This window comes from Mesoplodon bidens (assembly GCF_964165515.1).
Source record: "Mesoplodon bidens genome assembly, chromosome: Y".
NCBI lineage: Eukaryota > Metazoa > Chordata > Mammalia > Artiodactyla > Ziphiidae > Mesoplodon > Mesoplodon bidens.
Window position 1 is genome coordinate 3,298,547 of NC_138180.1, and position 18,837 is coordinate 3,317,383.

Sequence of the window (18,837 nt, forward strand, 5' to 3'; positions counted from 1 at the left end):
GGACAGGTTCCACACACACTTCAAGTAAGAGGGCGGCCTGAGTGGAAAGGTGAGAGTTTCGGCAGCTGTGCAGACAAAGAAGGCGCCCTTTGTCCTGGGCCTAAATGCTTGTGACACCCCACTGGGCCTGCCGGGCTCTGAGGGCCCTGCCATGGGCCCCCTGCTCCCCTGCCCTTTGTTCAGTCACAGCAGAGATGGCCACACCCACTCCCTCTGTGAGGGCAGTGTTCCAACCTCCCTCAGCCCCGCCCCTTCTCCGCAGGTTACCATGGACTACCGATTCTGCATTCTGAGTCCAGGGCATTCCGAGAATGCCAAGGGCAGACGTGATTACCTTAAATGATTTCCTCTTGTGTCAGTTTTGGTAAACTTTAGGAACTAGGAACTGGTCCACTTTACACAAATGTTCAAATTTACTGGCATTTCATATTTTCTCTGCTATAACATTCTCCTGACTCTTGCTGTATATTCTTTACTTATGTTTTTTTTTCCTTAATCAAAGTTTGTCTTTTAATCTTGTCAAAGAATATTCTTTGGACTTACTACATCACCTGAATTTTATATGTTTTCTACTGTATTAAGTTCTGCTCATATCTTTATTTATATTTTTTCTATGTTCTCAGGTTTAGTGTTTTGATATTCTGATGTCCATTAAAACACTTGGATATTCATTTTAATAAACCTTTTTACTTATAATGATTTGAACTTTTCAAGATTCCAGCTTACATGTAAGTTTCTAAGGGTCAGGTCCTCTACATTGTGGCTGGCCTAAGGCTTAGTTCTCCATATAGCAATGTATATATTGACCTATTTTCCACTCGACTTTCTGTGATTCCCTACATCTCACCTTTCTTTGCAGACAAGCCATTTGAAATACCCTTAACTTATTTCACAGCCAATAAGTCTTTGAAATAATGTGTATTTTTTAGAGAAATCTTCTTATATAATTAGGCAGAAAATCTGACCTGCCATAGTTTTCAAAACAGCATAATTTCACTCTTCTCAATGTTGAATCTGTTGTATTACACAACCATTGAGTATTTAGCTTTATCAATGACATGTACTTTAAAAATGTTTTAGAGATCCTACCAGTCTTTGAAAACATCCTTGTTCATTGTTTCAGTTCAAGTTTTATGTATACTTTCTGCCTTGCACCTGATTACTCCAACATCTGATGGTTGGCCTAGGGAATCTAATTCTGGTATTGATTGTTTTTGCTGCTTGTCTCCCCTTGTAGCTGATTTCTTCATTATTGTGTAAATTTAGATCATGAGCTCATGTTTAGCTAAACAGCTGACCTTGTAAGAGGATTAGGTGTGAACGCTCCTAAGCTTCAGCAGAAAGTCCACAAAGATTTGTTTGTGTCCCTCCAATGAGTTACCCGCGCGGACCCCTTTTTCTATAAGTGTTGGTCCACAACTCCCTCTAGAGGCTGGGACTCAGACAGGACTGCTTTGCTGCCCCCGATCTGGGATAGTGGCTTTGGGCGGCCTGTGGCCTGGGCAGGAAGCTCCCCACGAGTTTCCCACGACCCATCTGCCTGCGAACTTCGGTCACCTGGCAGGAAGCTATGATGCCCAGACCTATGGATAGTTTGCATCAAGGTGTACTGCGCGGACCGGTTCCACACACACTTCAAGTAAGAGGGCGGCCTGAGTGGAAAGGTGAGAGTTTGGGCAGCTGTGCAGACAAAGAAGGCACACTTTGGCCTAGGCCTAAATGCTTGTGACACAAGACTGGGCCTGCCGGGCTCTGAGGGCCCTGCCGTTAGCCCCCTTCGCCACTGCCCTTTGTTCAGTAACAGGAGAGATTGCCCCACCCACTCCCTCAGTGAAGGCCGTGTTCCAACCTCCCTCTGCCCCGCCCCCTCTCCGCAGGTTACCATGGACTACAGATGCTGCATTCTGAGGCCAGGGCATTACGACAATGCCAAGGGCAGACATGATGACTTTATATGATTTCCTCTTGTGTCAATTTTGGTAAACTTTAGGAGCTAGGAAATGGTCCACTTTACACAAATGTTCAAATTTACTGGCATTTCATATATTCTCTGCTATAACATTGTCCGAATTCTTTCTGTATATTCTTTACTTATGTTTTGGTTTTCCTTAATCAAAGTGTGTCTTTTAAATCTTGTCAAAGAATATTCTTTGGACGTACTACCTCAACTGGATTTTATACGTTTTCTGTGGTATTAAGTTCTGCTCATATCTTTATTTATCTTTTTTCTATGTTCTCAGGGTTTATTATTTTGATCTTCTGATGTCAAATTAAAACACTTGGTTATTCATTTTAATAAAATTTTTACTTATAAAAATTTGAATTTTTCAAGATTCCAGCTTACTTTTAAGTTTCTAAGGGTCAGGTCCTCTACATTGTGGCTGGCCAACGGCTTAGTTCACAATATACCAAAGTATATATTGACCTATTTTCTCCTCGACTTTCTGTGATTTCCTACATCTCACCTTTCTTTGCAGACAAGCCATTTGAAATAACCTTAACTTATTTCACAGCCAATAAGTCTTTGAAATAATGTGTAGTTTTCAGAGAAATCTTCTTATATATTTAGGCAGAAAATCGGACCTGCCATAGTTTTCAAAACAGCATAATTTCACTCTTCTCAATGATGAATCTGTTGTATTACAAAACCTTTGAGTATTTAGCTTTATCAATGACATGTACTGTAAAAATGTTTTAGAGATCCTACCACTCTTTGAAAACATCCTTGTTCCTTGTTTCAGTTCCAGTTTTATGTATATTTTCTGCCTTGCACCTGATTATTCCAACGTCTGATCGATGGCCTAGGGAATCTAATTCTGGTATTGATTGTTTTTGCTGATTGTCTCCCCCTGTAGCTGATTTCTTCATTATTGTGTAAATTTAGATCATGAACTCATGTTTAGCTAAACATGTGACTTTGTAAGAGGCTTAGGTGTGAACACTCGTAAGTTTCATTAGAAAGTCCGCAAAGAGTTATTTGTGTCCCACCAATGAGGTGCCCGCGAGGACCACGTTTTCTACAAGGGTTGGTCCACTACTCCCTCTAGAGGCACGGCCTCAGACAAGGCAGCTTTGCGCCCCACGATCTGGGCCAGTGGCAGTGGGCGGCCTGTGGCCCGGGTAGGAGCCTCTCTGCGTGATTCCCAGGGACCCATTTGCCTGCGAGCTTCGGTCACCAGGCAGGAAGCTACGATGCCCAGACCTATGTTTAGCTGTGCAGCGAGGTGTACTGCGCGGACAGGTTCCACACACACTTCAAGTAAGAGTGCGGCCTGAGTGGATAGGTGAGAATTTGGGCAGCTGTGCAGAAAAAGAAGGCGCCCTTTGTCCTGGGCCTAAATGCTTTTGACACCCCACTGGGCCTATCGGGCTCTGAGGGCCCTTCCCTGGGGCCCCTGCTCCCCTGCCCTTTGTTCAGTCACAGCAGAGATGGCCACACCCACTCCCGCTGTGAGGGCAGTGTTCCAACCTCCCTCAGCCCCGCCCCTTATCCACAGGTTACCATGGACTACCGATGCTGCATTCTGAGTCCAGGGCATTCCGAGAATGCCAAGGGCAGACATGATGACCTTAAATGATTTCCTCTTGTGTCAGTTTTGGGAAACTTTAGGAGCTAGGAACTGGTCCACTTTACACAAATGTTCAAATTTACTGGCATTTCATATATTCTCTGCTATAACATTCTCCTGATTCTTTCTGTATATTCTTTAATTATGTTTTGGTTTTCCTTAATCAAAGTTTGTCTTTTAATCTTGTCAAAGAATATTCTTTGGACCTGCTATATCTCCTCAATTTTATACGTTTTCTATTGTATTAAGTTCTGCTCATATCTTTATTTATATTTTTTCTATGTTCTCAGGTTTATTGTTTTGATATTCTGATGTCAATTGAAACACTTGGTTATTCATTTTAATAAATCTTTTTACTTATAAACATTTGAACTTTTCAAGATTCCAGCTTACTTGTAAGTTTCTAAGGGTCAGGTCCTCTACATTGTGGCTGGCCTAAGTCTTAGTTCACCATATAGCAATGTATATATTGACCAATTTTCCCCTCGACTCTCTGTGATTCCCTACATCTCACCTTTCTTTGCAGACAAGCCATTTGAAATACCCTTAACTTATTTCACAGCCAATAAGTCTTTGAAATAATGTGTATTTTTTAGAGAAATCTTCTTATATAATTAGGCAGAAAATCTGACCTGCCATAGTTTTCAAAACAGCATAATTTCACTCTTCTCAATGTTGAATCTGTTGTATTACACAACCATTGAGTATTTAGCTTTATCAATGACATGTACTTTAAAAATGTTTTAGAGATCCTACCAGTCTTTGAAAACATCCTTGTTCCTTGTTTCAGTTCAAGTTTTATGTATACTTTCTGCCTTGCACCTGATTATTCCAACATCTGATTGTTGGCCTAGGGAATCTCATTCTGGTATTGAATGTTTTTGCTGCTTGTCTCCCCTTGTAGCTGATTTCTTCATTATTGTGTAAATTTAGATCATGAGCTCATGTTTAGCTAAAGAGCTGACCTTGTAAGAGGCTTAGGTGTGAACGCTCGTAAGCTTCAGCAGAAAGACCGCAAAGATTTTTTTGTGTCCCTCCAATGAGTTACCCGCGCGGACCCCTTTTTCTACAAGTGTTGGTCAACTACTCCCTCTAGAGGCTGGGACTCAGACAAGACTGCTTTGCTGCCCCCGATCTGGGATAGTGGCTTTGGGCGGCCTGTGGCCTGGGCAGGAGGCTCCCCAGGTGTGTCCCACGACCCATCTGCCTGCGAACTTCGGTCACCTAGCAGGAAGCTATGATGCCCAGACCTATGGTTAGCTTTGCATCGAGGTGTACTGCGCGGACCGGTTCCACACACACTTCAAGTAAGAGGGCGGCCTGAGTGGAAAGGTGAGAGTTTGGGCAGCTGTGCAGACAAAGAAGGCGCACTTTGGCCTGGGCCTAAATGCTTGTGACACACGACTGGACCTGCCGGGCTCTGAGGGCCCTGCCGTTGGCCCCCTTCTCCCCTGCCCTTTGTTCAGTCAGAGCAGAGATGGCCCCACCCACTCCCTCAGTTAAAACAGTGTTCCAACAACCCTCAGCCCCGCCCCCGCTCCGCAGGTTACCATGGACTACAGATGCTGCATTCTGAGGCCAGGGCATACCGAGAATGCCAAGATCAGACATGATGACCTTAAATGATTTCCTCTTGTGTCAATTTTGGTAAGCTTTATGAGCTAGGAAATGGTCCACTTTACACAAATGTTCAAATTTACTGGCATTTCATATATTCTCTGCTATAACATTGTCCTGATTCTTTCTGTATATTCTTTACTTATGTTTTGGTTTTCCTTAATCAAAGTGTGTCTTTTAATTCTTGTCAAAGAATATTCTTTGGACTTACTACCTCAACTGAATTTTATACGTTTTCTCTTGTATTAAGTTCTGCTCATATCTTCATTTATCTTTTTTCTATGTTCTCTGGGTTTATTGTTTTGATCTTCTTATGTCAATGAAAACACTTGGTTATTCATTTAAATAAATCTTTTTACTTATAAAGATTTGAATTTTTAAAGATTCCAGCTTACTTGTAAGTTTCTAAGGGTCAGGTCCTCTACATTGTGGCTGGCCAAAGGCTTATTTCACAATATAGCAAAGTATATATTGACCTATTTTCCCCTCGACTTTCTGTGATTCCCTACATCTCACCTTTCTTTGCAGACAAGCCATTTGAAATACCCTTAACTTATTTCACAGCCCATAAGTCTTTGAAATAATGTGTATTTTTTGGCGAAATCTTCTTATTTAATTAGGCAGAAAATCTGACCTGCCATAGTTTTCAAAACAGCATAATTTCACTCTTTTGAATGATGAATCTGTTTTGAGTATTTAGCTTTATCAATGGCATGTACTTTAAAAATGTTTTAGAGATCCTACCATTCTTTGAAAACATCCTTGTTCCTTGTTTCAGTTCCAGTTTTATGTATATTTTCTGCCTTGCACCTGATTATTCCAACATCTGATGGATGTCCTAGGGAATCTAATTCTGGTATTGATTGTTTTTGCTGATTGTCCACCCCTTGTAGCTGATTTCTTCATTATTGTGTAAATTTAGATCATGGGCTCATGTTTAGCTAAACAGCTGTCCTTGTAAGAGGCTTAGGTGTGAACGCTCGTAAGCTTCATCAGAAAGTCGGCAAAGATTTATTTCTGTCCCTCCAATGAGTTGCTCGCGAGGACCCCGTTTTCTACAAGTGTTGGTCCAATACTTCCTCTAGTGGCACGGCCTCAGACAGGGCTGCTTTGCGGCCCCCGATCTGGGGCAGTGGCAGTGGGCGGCCTGTTGCCCGGGCAGGAGCCTCTACGCTTGTGTCCCAGGGACCCATCTGCCTGTGAAATTCAGTCACCTGGCCGGAAGATACGATGCCCAGACCTATGGTTAGCTGTGCAGCGAGGTGTATTGCGCGGACAGGTTTCACACACACTTCAACTAAAAGGGCGGCCTGAGTGGATAGGTGAGAGTGTGGGCGGCTGTGCTGACAAAGAAGGCACACTTCGGCATGGGCCTAAATGCTTGTGACACCCCACTGCCCCTGCCGGGCTCTGAGGGCCCTGCCCTGGGCCCCTGCTCCCCTGACCTTTGTTCAGTCACAGCAGAGATGGCCACTCCCACTCCCTCAGTGAGGGCAGTGTTCCAAACTCCCTCAGCCCCGCCCCCTCTCCGCAGTTTACCATGGACTACAGATGCTGCATTATGAGGCCAGGGCGTTCCGAGAATGCCAAGGGCAGACATGATGACCTTAAATGATTTCCTCTTGTGTCAGTTTTGGTAAACTTTAGGAGCTAGGAAATGGTCCTCTTACAGAAATGTTCTAATTTACTGGCATTTCCTATATTCTCTGCTGTAACATTGTCCTGATTATTTCTGTATATTCTTTACTTATGTTTGTGTTTTCCTAATCAAAGTGTGTCTTTTAAATCTTTGCAAAGAATATACTTTGGACTTACTACATCACCTCAATTTTATACGTTTTCTGTTGTATTAAATTATGCTCATATCTTTATTTATCTTTTTTCTATGTACTCAGGGTTTATTGTTTTGATGTTCTGATGTCAATTAAAACACTTGGTTATTCATTTTAATAAATCTTATTCCTAATAAAGATTTGAACTTTGAAGATTCCAGCTTACTTGTAAGTTTCTAAAGGTCAGGTCCTCTACATTGTTGCTGGCCTAAGGCTTATTTCAACATAAAACAATGTTTATATTTACCTATTTTCCCCTCGACCCTCGGTGATTCCCTACAGCTCACCTTTCTTTGCAGAGAAGCCATTTGAGATACCCTTAACTTATTTCACAGCCCATAAGTCTTTGAAATAATGTGTATTTTTTAGCGAAATCTTCTTATATAATTAGGCAGAAAATCTGACCTGCCATTGTTTTCAAAACAGCATAATTTCACTCTTCTCAATGATGAATCTGTTGTATTATACAACCATTGAGTATTTAGCTTTATCAATGACATGTACTTTAAAAATGTTTTAGAGATCCTACCAGTCTTTGAAAACATCCTTGTTCCTTGTTTCAGTTCCAGTTTTATGTATATTTTCTGCCTTGCACCTGATTATTCCAACGTCTGATCGATGGCCTAGGGAATCTAATTCTGGTATTGATTTTTTTGTTGATTGTCCTCCCCTTGTAGCTGATTTCTTCATTATTGTGTAAATTTAGATCATGAGCTCATGTTTAGCTAAACAGCTGACCTTGTAAGAGGCTTAGGTGTGAACGCTCATAAGCTTCATCAGAAAGTCGGCAAATAGTTATTTGTGTCCCTCCAATGAGTTGCCCGCGAGGACCCCGTTGTCTACAAGTGTTGGTCCAATACTTCCTCTAGAGGCAGGGACTCAGACACGGCTGCTTTGCGGCCCCCGATCTGGGGCAGGGGCAGTAGGCGGCCTGTGGCCCGGGCAAGAGCCTCTCCGAGTGTGTACCACGGACCCATCTGACTGTTAACTTCAGTCACCTGGCAGGAAGATACGATGCCCAGACCTTTGGTTAGCTGTGCAGCGAGGTGTATTGCGCGGACAGTTTTCACACACACTTCAAGTAAGAGGGCGGCCTGAGTGGATAGGTGAGAGTTTGGGCGGCTGTGCAGACAAAGACGGCGCTATTCGGCCGGGGCCTAAATGCTTGTGACACCCCACTGCCACTGCTGGGCTCTGAGGGCCCTGACCTGGGCCACTGCTCACCTGCCCTTTGTTCAGTCACAGCAGAGATGGCCACTCCCACTCCCTCAGTGAGGGCAGTGTTCGAACCTCCCTCAGCCCCGCCCCCTCTCCGCAGGTTACCATGGACTACAGATGCTGCATTCTGAGGCCAGGGCTTTCCGAGAATGCCAAGGGCAGACATGATGACCTTAAATGATTTCCTCTTTTGTCAGTTTTGGTAAACTTTAGGAGCTAGTAAATGGTCCTCTTTACAGAAATGTTCTAATTTACTGGCATTTCCTATATTCTCTGCTGTAACATTGTCGTGATTCTTTCTGTATATTCTTTACTTATGTTTGTGTTTTCCTAAATCAAAGTTTGTCTTTTAAATCTTTTCAAAGAATATTCTTTGGACTTACTACATCAGCAGAATTTTATACGTTTTCTGTTGTATTAAGTTCTGCTCATATATTTATTTATCTTTTTTCTATGTTCTCAGGGTTTATTGTTTTCATCTTCTGATGTCAATTAAAACACTTGGTTATTCATTTTAATAAATCTTTTTACTTACAAAGATTTGAACTTTTGAAGATTCCAGCTTACTTGTAAGTTTCTAAGGGTCAGGTCCTCTACATTGTTGCTGGCCTAAGGCTTATTTCAACATATAGCAATGTTTATATTGACCTATTTTCCCCTCGACTTTCTGTGATTTCCTACATCTCACCTTTATTTGCCGACAAGCCATTTGATATACCCTTAACTTATTCCACAGCCAATAAGTCTTTGAAATAATGTGTATTTTTTAGCGAAATCTTCTTATATAATTAGGCAGAATATCTGACCTGCCATAGTTTTCTAAACAGCATAATTTCACTCTTCTCAAAGATGAATCTGTTGTATTACACAACCTTTGAATATTTAGCTTTATCAATGACATGCACTTTAAAAATGTTTTAGAGATCCTACCAGTCTTTGAAAACTTCCTTGTTCCTTGTTTCAGTTCCAGTTTTATGTATATTTTCTGCCTTGCACCTGATTATTCCAACATCTGAAGGATGGCCTAGGGAATCTAATTCTGGTATTGATTGTTTTTGCTGATTGACTTCCCCTTGTAGCTGATTTCTTCATTATTGTGTAAATTTAGATCATGATCTCATGTTTAGCTAAACAGCTGACCTTGTAAGAGGCTTAGGTGTGAACGCTCGTAAGCTTCATCAGAAAGTCGGCAAAGACTTATTTCTGTCCCTCCAATGTGTTGCCCGCGAGGACCCTGTTTCCTACAAGTGTTGGTCCAATACTTCCTCTAGAGGCAGGGACTCAGACAGGGCTGATTTGCGCCCCCCGATCTGGGGCAGTGGCAGTGGGCGGCCTGTGGCCCGGGCAGGAGCCTCTCCGAGTGTGTCCCGGGGACCCATCTGCCTGCGAACTTCGGTCACCTGGCAGGAAGCTACGATGCGCAGACCTATGGTTAGCTGTGCAGCAAGGTGTATTGCACGTACAGGTTTCACACACACTTCAAGTAAGAGGGCGGCCTGAGTGGATAGGTGAGAGTTTGGGCGGCTGTGCAGACATAGAAGGCGCTATTCGGCCTGGGCCTAAATGCTTGTGACACCCCACTGCCCCTGCCGGGATCCGAGGGCCCTGCCCTGGGCCCCTGCTCCCCTGCCCTTTGTTCAGTCACAGCAGAGATGGCCACACACACTCCCTCAATGATGGCAGTCTTCCAACCTCCCTCAGCCACGCCCCCTCTCCGCAGGTTACCATGGACTACAGATGCTGCATTCTGAGGCCAGGGCGTTCCGAGAATGCCAAGGGCAGACATGATGACCTTAAATGATTTCCTCTTGTGTCAGTTTTGGTAAACTTTAGGAGCTAGGAAATGGTCCGCTTTACAGAAATGTTCAAATTTACTGGCATTTCATATATTCTCTGCTATAACATTGTCCTGATTCTTTCTGGATATTCTTTACTTATGTTTATGTTTTCCTTAATCAAAGTGTGTCTTTTAAATCTTTTCAAAGAATATTCTTTGGACTTACTAAATCACCTGAATTTTATACGTTTTCTCTTGTATTAAGTTCTGCTCATATCTTTATTTATCTTTTTTCTATGTTCTCAGGGTTTATAGTTTTGATTTTCTGATGTCAAATAAAACACTTGGTTTTTCATTTTAATAAATCTTTTTACTTATAAAGATTTGAACTTTTAAAGATTCCAGCTTACTTGTAAGTTTCTAAGGGTCCATTCCTCTACACTGTTGCCGGCCTAAGGCTTAGTTCAACACATAGCTATGTATATATTGACATATTATCCCCTCGGCTTTCTGTGATTCCCTACATCACACCTTTGTTTGCAGACAAGCCATTTGAAATACCCTTAACTTATTTCACAGCCAATAAGTCTTTGAAATAATGTGTACTTTTTAGCGAAATCTTCTTATGTAATTAGGCAGAAAATCTGACCTGCCATAGTTTTCAAAACAGCATAATTTCACTCTTCTCAAAGATTACTCTGTTGTATTACACAACCTTTGAATATTTAGGTTTGTCAATGACACGTACTTTAAAAATGTTTTATTGATGCTACCAGTCTTTGAAAACATCCTTGTTCCTTTTATCAGTTCCAGTTTTATTTATATTTTCTGCCTTGCACGTGATTATTCCAACATCTGATGGATGGCCTTGGGAATCTAATTCTGGTATTGATTGTTTTTCCTGATTGTCTCCCCTTGTAGCTGATTTCTTCATTATTGTGTAAATTTAGATCATGAGCTCATGTTTAGTTAAACAGCTGACCATGTAAGAGGCTTAGGTGTGAAGGCTCGTAAGCTTCATTAGAAAGTCGGCAAAGATTTATTGGTGTCGCTCCAATGAGTTGCCCGCGAGGACCCCGTTTTCTATAACTGTTGGTCCAATACTCCCTCTAGAGGCAGGGACTCAGACAGGGCTGCTTTGCGGCCCCAGATCTGGGGCAGGGGCAATGGGCGGCCAGTTGCCCGGGCAGGAGCCTCTCCGCGTGGGTGCCAGGGACCCAACAGCCTGCGATCTTCGGTCCCCTGGCAGGAAGCTACGATGCCCAGTCCTATGGTTAGCTGTGCAGCGAGGTGTACTGCACGGACAGGTTCCACACACACTTCAAGTATGAGGGCGGGCTGAGTGGAAAGGTTAGTGTTTGGGCAGCTGTGCAGACAAAGAAGGCGCCCTTTGGCCTGTGCCTAAATGCTTGTGACACACCACTGGGCCTGGCCGTCTCTGAGGGCCCTGCCCTGGGCCCCCGGCTCCCTTGCCTTTGTTCAGTCACAGCAGAGATGGCCTCATCCACTCCCTCAGTGAGGGCTGTGTTCCAACCTCCCTCAGCCCCGCCCCCTCTACGCAGGTTACCATGGACTACAGATGCTGCATTCTGAGGCCAGGGCGTTCCGAGAATGCCAAGGGCAGACATGATGACCTTAAATGATTTCCTGTTGTGTCAGTTTTGGTAAACTTTAGGAGCTAGGAAATGGTACAGTTTACAGAAATGTTCAAATTTACTGACATTTCCTATATTCTCTGCTGTAACTTTGTCCTGATTCTTTCTGTATATTGTTTACTTATGTTTTTGTTTTCCTTAATGAAAGGGTGTCATTTAAATATTTTCAAAGAATATTCTTTGGACGTACTAAATCACCTCAATTTTATTCGTTTTCTGTTGTATTAAATTCTGCTCATATATTTATTTATCTTTTTTCTATTTTCTCAGGGTTTATAGTTTGGATGTTCTGATGTCAATTAAAGCACTTGGTTATTCATTTCAATAAATCTTTTTACTTATTAATATTTGAACTTTTGAAGATTCCAGCTTACTTGTAAGTTTCTAAGGATCAGGTCCTCTACATTGTTGTTGCCCTAAGGCTTAGTGCACCCTATAGCAATGTATATATTGACCTATTTTCCCCTCGACTTTCTGTGATTCCCTACATCTCATCTTTCTTTGCAGACAAGCCATTTGAAATACACTTAACTTATTTCACAGCCCATAAGCCTTTGAAATAATGTGTATTTTTAAGAGAAATCTTCTTATATAATAAGGCAGAAAATCTGACCTGCCATAGTTTTCAAAACAGCATAATTTCACTCTTCTCAATGATGAATCTGTTTTGAGTATTTAGCTTTATCAATGACATGTACTTTAAAAATGTTTTAGAGATCCTACCAGTCTTTGAAAACATCCTTGTTCCTTGTTTCAGTTCCAGTTTTATGTATATTTTCTGCCTTGCACCTGATTATTCCAACGTCTGATGGATGGCCTAGGGAATCTAATTCTGGTATTGATTGTTTTTGTTGATTGTTCTTCCCTTGTAGCTGATTTCTTCATTATTGTGTAAATTTAGATCATGAGCTCATGTTTAGCTAAACAGCTGACCTTGTAAGAGGCTTAGGTGTGCAGGCTCATAAGCTTCATCAGAAAGTCGGCAAAGATTTATTTGTGTCCCTCCAATGAGTTGCCCGCGAGGACCCCGTTTTCTACAAGTGTTGGTCTAATATTTCCTCTAGAGGCAGGGACTCAGTCACGGCTGCTTTGCGGCCCCCGATCTGGGGCAGTGGCAGTGAGCGGCCTGTGGCCCGGGCAAGAGCCTCTCCGAGTGTGTACCATGGACCCATCTGCCTGTGAACTTCAGTCACCTGGCAGGAAGATACGATGCCCAGACCTTTGGTTAGCTGTGCAGCGAGGTGTATTGCGCGGACAGGTTTCACACACACTTCAAGTAAGAGGGCGGCCTGAGTGGATAGGTGAGAGTTTGGGCGGCTGTGCAGACAAAGACGGCGCTATTCGGCTGGGGCCTAAATGCTTGTGACACCCCACTGCCACTGCTGGGCTCTGAGGGCCCTGACCTGGGCCACTGCTCACCTGCCCTTTGTTCAGTCACAGCAGAGATGGCCACTCCCACTCCCTCAGTGAGGGCAGTGTTCCAACCTCCCTCAGCCCCGCCCCCTCTCCACAGGTTACCATGGACTACAGATGCTGCATTCTGAGGCCAGGGCGTTCCGAGAATGCCAAGGGCAGACATGATGACCTTAAATGATTTCCTCTTTTGTCAGTTTTGGTAAACTTTAGGAGCTAGTAAATGGTCCTCTTTACAGATATGTTCTAATTTACTGGCATTTCCTATATTCTCTGCTGTAACATTGTCGTGATTCTTTCTGTATATTCTTTACTTATGTTTGTGTTTTCCTAAATCAAAGTGTGACTTTTAAATCTTTTCAAAGAATATTCTTTGGACTTACTACATCACCAGAATTTTATACGTTTTCTGTTGTATTAAGTTCTGCTCATATATTTATTTATCTTTTTTCTATGTTCTCAGGGTTTATTGTTTTGATCTTCTGATGTCAATTAAAACACTTGGTTATTCATTTTAATAAATCTTTTTACTTACAAAGATTTGAACTTTTGAAGATTCCAGCTTACTTGTAAGTTTCTAAGGGTCAGTTCCTCTACATTGTTGCTGGCCTAAGGCTTAGTTCAACATATAGCAATGTTTATATTGACCTATTTTCCCCTCGACTTTCTGTGATTCCCTACATCTCACCTTTCTTTGCAGACAAGCCATTTGAGATACCCTTAACTTATTTCACAGCCAATAAGTCTTTGAAATAATGTGTATTTTTTAGCGAAATCTTCTTATATAATTAGGCAGAATATCTGACCTGCCATAGTTTTCAAAACAGCATAATTTCACTCTTCTCAAAGATGAATCTGTTGTATTACACAACCTATGATTATTTAGCTTTGTCAATGACATGTACTTTAAAAATGTTTTAAAGATCCTACCAGTCTTTGAAAACATCCTTCTTCCTTGTTTCAGTTCCAGCTTTATGTATATTTTCTGCCTTGAACCTGATTATAACAACATCTGATGGATGGCCTTGGGAATCTAATTCTGGTATTGCTTGTTTTTGGTGATTGTCTCCCCCTTGTAGCTGATTTTTTCATTATTGTGTAAATTTAGATCATGAGCTCATGTTTAGCTAAACAGCTGACCTTGTAAGACGCTTAGGTGTGAATGCTCGTAAGCTTCATCAGAAAGTCGGCAAAGATTTATTTGTGTCGCTCCAATGAGTTACCCGCGAGGACCCCGTTTTCTATAACTGTTGGTCCAATACACACTCTAGAGGCAGGGATTCAGACAGGGCTGCCTTGCAGCCCCCGATCTGGGAGAGTGGCAGTGGGATGCCTGTGGCCCGGGCAGGAGCCTCTCTGCGTGGGTGCCAGGGACGGAACTGCCTGTGATGTTCGGTTCCCTGGCAGAAAGCTACGATGCCCAGTCCTATGGTTAGCTGTGCAGCAAGGTGTAGTGCACGGACAGGTTCCACACACACTTCAAGTATGAGGGTGGGCTGAGTGGAAAGGTTAGTGTTTGGGCAGCTGTGCAGACAAAGAAGGCGCCCTTTGGCCTGTGTCTAAATGCTTGTGACACCCCACTGGGCCTGCCATGCTCTGAGGGCCCTGCCCTGTGCCACCTGCTCCCTTGCCTTTGTTCAGTCACAGCAGAGATGGCCACACACACTCCCTCAGTGAGGGCAGTGTTCCAACCTCCCTCAGCGCCTCCCCCTCTCCGCAGGTTTCCATGGACTACAGATGCTGCATTCTGATGCCAGGGCGTTCCGAGAATGCCAAGGGCAGACATGATGACCTTAAATGATTTCCTCTTGTGTCAGTTTTGGTAAACTTTAGGAGCTAGGAAATGGTCCACTTTACAGAAATGTTCAAATTTACTGGCATTTCATATATTCTCTGCTATAACTTTGTCCTGATTCTTTCTGTATATTGTTTACTTATGTTTTTGTTTTCCTTAATCAAAGTGTGTCTTTTAAATCTTTTCAAAGACTATTCTTTGGACGTACTAAATCACCTCAATTTTATACGTTTTCTGTAGTATTAAATTCTTCTCTTAACTTTATTTATCTTTTTTCTATGTTCTCAGGTTTTATAGTTTGGATGTTCTGATGTCAATTAAAACATTTGGTTATTCATGTTAATAAACATTTTTACTTATAAAGATTTGATCTTTTGAAGATTCCAGCTTACTTGTAAGTTTCTAAGGGTCAGGTCCTCTACATTGTGGCTGGCCTAAGTTTTACTTCACCCTATAGCAATGTATATATTGGCCTATTTTCCCCTCGACTTTCTGTGATTCCCTACATCTCACCTTTCTTTGCAGACAAGCCATTTGAAATACCCTTAACTTTTTTCACAGCCCATAAGTCTTTGAAATAATGTGTATTTTTTAGCGAAATCTTCTTATATAATTAGGCCGAAAATCTGACCTGCCATAGTTTTCAAAACAGCATATTTCACTCTTCTCATTGATGAATCTGTTTTGAGTATTTAGCTTTATCAATGACATGTACTTTAAAAATGTTTTAGAGATCCTACCAGTCTTTGAAAACATCCTTGTTCCTTGTTTCAGTTCCAGTTTTATGTATATTTTCTGCCTTGCACCTGATTATTCCCACATCTGATGGATGGTCTAGGGAATCTAATTCTGGTATTGATTCTTTTTGCTGATTGTCCTCCCCTTGTAGCTGATTTCTTCATTATTGTGTAAATTTAGATCATGAGCTCATGTTTAGCTAAACAGCTGACCTTGTAAGAGGCTTAAGTGTGAACGCTCGTAAGCTTCATCAGAAAGTCGGCAAATATTTATTTGTGTCCCTCCAATGAGTTGCCTGCGAGGACCCCGTTTTCTATAACTGATGGTCCAATACTCCCTCTAGAGGCAGGGACTCAGACAGGGCTGTTTTGCGGCCCCGGATCTGGGGCAGGGGCAGTGGGAGGCCTGTGGTCCGGGCCGGAGCCTCTTCACGTGGGTGCCAGGGACCCAAATGACTGCGATCTTCGGTCCCCTGGCAGGAAGCTACAATGCCCAGACCTATGGATAGCTGTGCAGCGAGGTGTACTGCGTGGACAGGTTCCACACACACTTCAAGTATGAGGGCGGCCTGAGTGGAAAGGTAAGTGTTTGGGCAGCTGTGCAGACAAAGAAGGAACACTTTGGCCTGTGCCTAAATGCTTGTGACACCCCACTGGGCCTTGCGGGCTCTGCGGGCCCTGCCCTTGGCCCCCTGCTCCCTTGCCTTTGTTCAGTCACAGCAGAGATGGCCACATCAACTCCCTGAGTGAGGGCAGTGTTCCAACCTCCCTCAGACCCGCCACCTCTCCGCAGGTTACCATGGACTAGAGATGCTGCATTCTGACGCCAGGGCGTTCCGAGAATGACAAGGGAAGACATGATGACCTTAAATGATTTCCTCTTGTGTCAATTTTGGTAAACTTTAGGAGCTAAGAAATGATCAACTTTACAGAAATGTTCAAATTTACAGGCATTTCCTATATTCTCTGCTATAACTTTGTCCTGATTCTATCTGTATATTCTTTACTTATGTTTTGGTTTTCCTTAATCAAAGTGTGTCTTTTAAATCTTTTCAAAGAATATTCTTTGGACTTACTAATCACCTGAATTTTATACGTTTTCCGTTGTATTAAATTCTGATCATATCTTTATTTATCTTTTTTCTATGTTCTCAGGGTTTATAGATTGGAGGTTCTGATGGCAATTAAAACACTTGGTTATTCATTTTAATAAATCTTTTTACTTATAAAGATTTGAACTTTTGAAGATTCCACCTTACTTGTAAATTTCTAAGGGTCACGTCCTCTACATTGTTGCTGGCCTAAGGCTTAGTTCTCCCTATAGCAATGTATATATTGACCTATTTTCCCCTCGACTTTCTGTGATACCCTACATCTCACATTTCTTTGCAGACAAGCCATTTGAAATACCCTTAACTTAGTTCACAGCCCATAAGTCTTTGAAATAATGTGTATTTTTTAGAGAAATCTTCTTATATAATTAGGCAGAAAATCTGACCTGCCATAGTTTTCAAAACAGCCTAATTTCACTCTTCTCAAATATTAATCTGTTGTATTACACAACCTTTGAATATTTAGCTTTGTCAATGACATGTACTTTAAAAATGTTTTACAAATCCTACCAGTCTTTAAAAACATCCTTGTTCCTTTTTTCAGTTCCAGTTTTATGTATATTTTCTGCCTTGCACCTGATTATTCCAACATCTGATGGATGGCCTTGGGAATCTAATTCTGTTATTGATTGTTTTTGCTGATTGTCTTCCCCTGTAGCTGATTTCTTCATTATTGTGTAAATTTAGATCATGAGCTCATGTTTAGCTATACAGCTGACCTTGTAAGAGGCTTAGGTGTGAAGGCTCGTAAGCTTCTTTAGAAAGTCGGCAAAGATTTATTTGTGTCCCTCCAATGAGTTGCCCACTAGGACCCCGTTTTCTATAACTGTTGGTCCAATACTCCCTCTAGAGGCAGGGACTCAGACAGGGCTGTTTTGCGGTCCCGGATCTGGGGCAGGGTCAGTGGGAGGCCTGTGGCCAGGGCAGGAGCCTCTTCGCGTGGGTGCCAGGGACCCAACTGACTGCGATCTTCGGTCCCCTGGCAGGAAGCTACAATGCACAGACCTATGGTTAGCTCTGCAGCGAGGTGTACTGCGCGGAAAGGTTCCACACACACTTCAAGTATAAGGGCGGGCAGAGTGGAAAGGTAAGAGTTTGGTCAGCTGTGCAGACAAAGAAGGCGCCTTTTGGACTGGGCCTAAATGCTTGTGACACCCCACTGGGCCTGCTGTGCTTTGAAGGCCCTGCCCTGGGCACTCTTCTCCCTTGCATTTGTTCAGTCACAGCAGAGATGGCCACACCGACTCCCTCAGTGAGGGCAGTCTTCCAACCTCCCTCAGCCACGCCCCCTCTCCGCAGGTTACCATGGACTACAGATGCTGCATTCTGAGGACAGGACGTTCCGAGAATGCGAAGGGCAGACATAATGACTTTAAATGATTTCCTCTTGTGTCAGTTTTGGTAAACTTTAGGAGCTAGGAAATGGTCCACTTTACAGAAATATTCAAATTTACTGTCATTTCAGATATTCTCTGCTATAACGTTGTCCTGATTCTTTCTTTATATTCTTTACTTATATTTTTGTTTTGCTTAATCAAAGTGTGTCTTTTAAATCTTTTCAAAGAATATTCTTTGTACTTACTACATCACCTGAATTTTATATGTTTTCTGTTGTATTAAGTTCTGCTCATATCTTTATTTATCTTTTTTCTACATTCTCAGGGTTTATTATTTTGATCTTCTGATGTCAATTAAAACACTTGATTATTCATTTTCGTAAATCTTTTTCCTTATAAAGATTTGAACTGTTGTAGATTCCAGCTTACTTCTAAGTTTCTAAGGGTCAGGTCCTCTACATTGTTGCTGGCCTAATGCTTAGTTCAACATATAGCAATGTTTATATTGACCTATTTTCCCCTCGACTTTCTGTGATTTCCTACATCTCACCTTTCTTTGCAGACAAACCATTTGAAATACCCTTAACTTATTTTACTGCCAATAAGTCTTTGAAATAATGTGCATTTTTCAGAGAAATCTTTTTATATATTTAGGCAGAAAATCTGACCTGCCATAGTTTTCAAAACAGCATAATTTCACTCCTCTCAATGATGAATCTGTTGTATTACACAACCTTTGAGTATTTAGCTTTATCAATGACATGTACTGTAAAAA